Source organism: Pinus tabuliformis, chromosome 3_1 (genome assembly GCF_031772625.1).
Source record: "Pinus tabuliformis cultivar Carrire ecotype Pingquan chromosome 3_1, CPIR1, whole genome shotgun sequence".
Taxonomy (NCBI): domain Eukaryota; kingdom Viridiplantae; phylum Streptophyta; class Pinopsida; order Pinales; family Pinaceae; genus Pinus; species Pinus tabuliformis.
In genome coordinates, this window is record NC_142301.1 from 789,117,098 (window position 1) to 789,123,596 (window position 6,499).

The following is a 6,499-nucleotide window of genomic DNA, read 5'->3' on the forward strand; positions in this document are numbered from 1 at the left end:
GTGACGGGTCAAACGACCTGTCAGATTCCATCTCCGGTCAAGGCAACTTTCGAGGATTGATTTTAGAGTTGGTAGATTATGCAGATGCAGAGTAGATTATTCACTATTAAATTAATATTAAAAACAATGTAATAATTTTTTCCATTTTGTTTATTTAGTAAGAATAATTAGTAGATCATACAGATGTAAGGTATACTATTCACTATTAACGTAAATATTAAACACAATATAATAACTGTTTCCATTTGCTTTATAGAAACATATGAGCATTAAGGGTGTAAGACATCTCTCTTACTGAAAGATGGCAGTGTGGAACAAGAAAGTAGGGAATGGTAAAGGGAAGAGGGTATCATGGTTTTAGTAAGGGAGAAATAAGGTAGTTTCATTCAGTTAGAAAAAGAAGACTCAAATAAGCAATTCATTTGGTTTAAAATATCAAAAAATGGAAACCACATCAGAATTGCAGCATGTTATTTTGTGCCGCAGGTTTCAAAAATCTACAAAGGTAGAGGGCTTGACCACAAATATCCATTTGCAGCCTTAAAAGCGGATATTGCAACATATTCGTAGCTAGGTGAAGTCCTTATAGTGGGTGATTTCAATGCTAGGACTGCAAGTGAGCAAGCTAGCATTCTTTGTTGTAAAGATGATTGTGACCCTATTTGGCTTACAGAAGAAATTAATCATCAGTGGGAAAGAATTTCAGAGGACAAGGGTTGCAATCTCTTTGGTGAACAATTGTTCACTCTATGTGGGGCTTCTGATTTAGTCATTTATAATGGCTTGACTAGATGGGTAAAGTCTGGTAATTTCACTTGAAATACTTATAATGGAGCAAGTGTGGTAGATTATGTAATTTTCTCGCATGGTTTGTGTGAGAAAATGGAGGAAGTTTTGATTGGAGATCAACTACGGGACTTGAAATCAGATCACAAGCCAATTTATTTATGTTTATCTTGGATTGGAAAGAAACAATTAGAGTCAAAAATTCAACATGTCCAACAAAATCTCCCACAGGGCAGAATTATTTTGACCCCAGAAAATTGTACTACCTTCAAAATGACTCTAGAGAGGCTCTTCGAGAAAGAGAAAATTACAATTCACAGTCTTCATAGTCATGAATTAACACATTTAATTCAATTTGCACTTGCAAAGTGAAAAAGAGAAAAAATTAAGAAGTCTGAAACAAATTGCTTTCCGGTTAATGCTTGGTGTGATGAGGAATGCAAAAAGACAAGGAGAATGTGGAAAGAGTCAAACAAGGATAACATAACTCTCAAAGCATACAAGCAGTTATTAAGCAAGAAAAAGGTCAATTTCATGGTTTCAAGGAGGGAATAACTAATCTTCCTTGGGAAAAATAATCCCAAATTATTTTGGAAGGAGCTCCAACCGAAAAAGATACAAATTGGAAATAATATTACAGCTTCTAAATGGTTTGACTATGCAAGAAAACTCCATAAGCAGGTTTCCAAGGTTGACCCTGTCCCCTTGGTCAACACTAATACTGAACTCTTCACAGTACAAGAGGTAGAGATGGGTATCAAAAAGTTGGATGTTGGAAAAACAAAAGACTTAGCTGAACTCCAAGCAGAATATCTAAAGTGGGGCTCAAAGATTCTTGCACCTCACATTACAAAAATCTTCAACAACATCGTACAACAAGGGCTCCCCACAGATTGGAAAACTGTGCTGGCAATACCTCTTTTCAAGAGCAATGATGTCAATAGTCCCTCCAATTATAGGACCATCATGATAAACCCTTTGTTTGCAAATTTATTTGGAAGCATGCTAGAAAACAAAATTAGCAAGTGGGCAGAAGAAAGAGATAAGTGTGCTAAAGGGCAAGCAGGTTTTAGACCTAAACATTTCACAGTTGATCATTGTATAACTTTAAGACACATCATTGAAAAAGTTTGGGAGAAAAAGGAAGAAGTCTTTTGTTGCTCTGTTGATTTCAGAAAAGCATTTGACTTGGTTCCTAGGGATAATCTTTGGCACAGAATGGACGAACTTGGCGTTCCTAAACATTTGAGAGCAGTTGTGCATAGGCTGTATGAAGAGGTGAAGTCAAAATTAGAACTTCAGCGGGCATTTCTGAAATTTTTAGAATCGATATCGGTGTCAAGCAAGGTTGCCCATTGTCTCCTAGCCTTTTTTGTTTATATATCGACAAGCTTGAGGAGTGGTTAAATTTGCAAGGGGGTGATGGTATCTATTTGGGCAAGTTTGTTATAAGGCTTTTTTTGTATGCATATGACCTTATTCTGATTGCTAATTTGGCTCTTGGTTTGCAAGAGCATTTACTATCCCTTTAGCATTTTTGTAGAAGTGTGGGGATGCAAGTCAATATCAACAAAACGAAAGTAGTGGTTTTCTCTAAGAAAAGAAAACATAACCAGCATAAGTTCTACTTTGAAGGCAACACTCTGGAAGAAGTTGCAAATTACAAATACCTCAGAATTGACTTCAACAAAAATCTAAGCTGGAATGGTTGTAGAAAGAAAAGAACTTTGGGGGGTTGGAAAGCATTTTATGCTTTTCAAAATAGGTGTAGAGAGACAGAGTTATGGGACTGGAAAACCACTCAAACTCTTTTTGGGCTTCTAGTGATTCCAGTGATTCTCTATGGTTGTGAACTATGGGCCAGAAGTACATCCAACATGCAGTGGAGACAAATTGAGAAAATTCAGAAGTGTTTGATTACAAACAAATTTAAGATTAAAAGTGCAGTGTCTTATGCTATCTTGTTAAGTGAAACAGGGACTCCTGCTATTGAAACAATTGCTATGGTGCGAGTCATAAGGTATTTAAAAAAAATTGAGCAAATGGGAGAGGGTAGATGACCTAAAGTTGCCTTTAATGATAGATTGTGCAAGAGCAAAAAAACTTGGATGCATCAAAATAACAAATGGTTTAGTAAATGGGGTATTTGTTTGTACGCGTGTCCCATAAACAGCTAAGAGATAAAATCTTTTGTTATGGAAAAGTTCCACAAGCATATTTGGCATAAGGAGCTAGGAAGAAAGAAAAATTACTATATTGAAGTGTTTAATCCCACTCATAGTCATCAACCAAAAGCATAAGTAGAGGCCAATATCTCTTGGAGAGCCAAAATTCTTATTGCTCAGTTAAGGACTAATTCTCATCAACTCTGTTGTGAAAAATGGCGCTGGAAAAGGCCAAAGGAAGTGTGGGAGGAAAGAGTATGCATTTTTTGTTCTTCCGAAAAAGTGGAAACATAAAAACATTTCATTTTAGAATGTGAGGCCTTCAAAGACAACATGGAAAGTTATGCAGATATGCTGGGAGCTAGCTCTTGGGATAATCTATTTAGCCAAGGGGTTTGTGGAAAAGTTGGGAGCATTTATTTTGAAGCTTCACAGAGAAATGGCCGAATACATCAAGTAGATAAAGAAGCAATCTGTCCCATAAGCTATCTTTAGCCTCGTGGACATTAAAATAAATTCGTTGTTTCTTTCTTTTGTTTATTTAATAGTAATAATTTTTTGTATATTAAAGAGACAAGATGAATAAACAATAAATGAATAATATTATATTAAAATGATAAGATGAATAAACACTGACACAATAATATTATATTAAATAGATGAGATGAATAAACCGTAAATTAATGATTAACTAAATAATATGATTGATTAACTAAATAATATCATATTAGATCAAATGCATAATTAGTAATTTAATCATTATCTTGTTAAGTTTTACTTAAGGCAAGATGTTACAATTTCACTTGGAAAAATAATCAAAATTTTGGTAGAATTTTTGGAAATTTTAGTTATAGATGTCAAGCTTCAGGATTTTGAGTGCCTTACGGGTTTTTGATGGTGCTGAATCTATTTCCACATATAAAAAATTGATTCAAGCACTCCCAATATTACATTTCTTGAAAAAAATTCACTAAATTCTAACAAAAATTTAACCTTCCAAACAAAATTGTAACCTCTCTAGATATACCTTTACTTAATATTTATCATAAATCTGACTATATACTTTTTATAAATTATATGTAAAAGGTTTTTTCTCTTCCCTATGAAAAAAAAAAAAATTCAACTTAGTATTTACCCATTAGTTAACCTATTCCTAGTTTTATCCAATTCCAATCATCTCCAAAATCAACACCATCTCGATCTTGTTCTTACTCCTCCCTCTTTAAGGTTAACCCTTCGATTCAATAAGAAACTCGCCTGCAGTCTTGCATTTGTCGGTTCTGGACAGCAAATGTCCACCCATTTTTCTTAATATTTTGTGATGCTTCGCAGTCCTTGCAGGATTTTCGTAGTCTGACCAAAACAACAGATTGACATCCAACCATTTCGCATGTATATAGAAAATGTCACCACCAGAGTGAAGCTTGTCAAGGTGCGAAGTGGCGTCTATCGATTGTTTTTCTAAGTGAAATATGACATTCAACTACTTATAATTATTTATGCACATTGGGAAATGTATATAGAAAATGTCACCACCAGAGTGAAGCTTGTCAAGGTGCGAAGTGGCCTCTATCGATTGTTTTTCTAAGTGAAATATGGCATTCAACTATTCATAATTATTTATGCACATGGCAAAAGAAACTCATGTATATATATGGGAAAAATTAATTTTTATTTATTTTTTTATTTTTTTTGTTTCAGGTGGAATCAGTACCCGGTGGGTTCTTGTACTTGCCTGATATGGGATTGATTCTTGATGGCTATCACTATAATCTCCAAGTGCAACCATTCTAAGCATGACCAATGAGTATGTCCATGTTTGAACCTTTAACGGTTTTGGGTATGTTTATTAATATTAAGATATATATTTTATTACTTTTACCTATGGGTATGTTTATTTTAAAATAATATTTTTATAATTTTAATTTAATTACCAATAATCATTAATTATAAATATTCTAAAATATTCATCTTATATATATGAAAGGTTGAGATTTATCTTCAAAGTAGTTATACTTTTTCTTCTGCTCCTTTAATTAAATTGATTAACTTAAAAAATTGTCATATGAACAAGCGTCCTATGAAGTGAGTTGGTCTTTTGGCCATGTCGTATAGATAAGCCATGGTATTGGCCCATGATATTGTAACAAAGCCTATTTAAATATCCATGATAAAGTAGAAGTAAATTACCATGGTTAAGAATCGTGTTTATATATATATATATATATATATATATATATATATATATATATATATATATATATAATTATTTTTATAATTAATAATAACAGTGATTTAAAATAATGCCCACGGGGCTTTGGATTGACGGTGAATGGGTGTACTGTTAAGGCACTCCTTGCAATAGGTCACTGGTTCAAATCTCCCGTGGGTGCTTAGGTAGTATTATATACAAAAAAAAAAAAAAACAGTAATTTAAAATAAAATTATAATTTGGTTAGTTTTTATGATTTTTTTATTTTGAGAGACGTTGTATGAAAAGTGTTTTGACGTTATTAATTATAGATGGATACACATCAATGTTTATTAGTCATTTAGTATATTTGGTTTGGCTAATAATAATTGTAAGTTTCGAAGAGGTTAAAGGGAAAAAAAGAAAAAGAAAAAAGAATTTGAATGCTTTGAAAGAACAAAGAAATTACTTGTAAATAATATTTTCTATGAAAGAGTTAATGCACATTATGAATATTATCACCCAAGGAAGAATATCCTAGGAATAAATGAGCTACGAATTCTAAGACTTAGGATTTAGGAGAACATCTAGGACTAAGTGCATTATGAACTAGGTAAATATGTTTGTACACTAATACTCCCCTTGAAGCACAACTAAGATGTGTAGAATAAATGTGTCTTGGTAATATGTAGCAATATTAAGCACCTATGTACAAAACAACTATGAAAATAAACAAAATGTGAGGCTTGTTCCTAGATGAGGTTCCTTCTACTTGTTTTTATCATTTGTCTTGTTGCTTTCTTGCACTACAAGTGCATGGGCCTTGCAATTCTTAAGAGCGTCCAAAATTATGAGCTTATCTTGCTCCTATGTGAGTGATTGATTGAATGCATCCGGAGAAAGCATTTTCCAAGGTACTTTCATTATTAGCTTTGAAGTATGAAAGGAAGAAATAAACACCAAGTACTAAGAACCAACTTTTAGAAAATATAGAGGATTAGTTGCTTCTCTTTCTTGTCTAAGCAAAGATTTGAACTTTGTGAACAAGTATAGCAAGGTATTAAAACTACTTGCGCTCAATGAGTTGAGTTTGTTCTCTAATTGGTGTCCTTGTAGTTCATCTTGTTTCCTAAACAAACCCCATAATGTCGTCTAGACTTAGTTTGGTGTGGAAGCATATTCTACGTAGAAGAATAGTTTCAGAGATATCAACAAGCATAATACCCTGAATGCTTCATCCATCCTATTAAAAGTGTGCTTCCTTAACTATAGAATTAGGATCTAGTTTGGTTCCCATGGTAATCTATATAGTTTTTTGCTTCCGAGTAGAAGGAGGATTTTTTGTTTCCATTCAAAA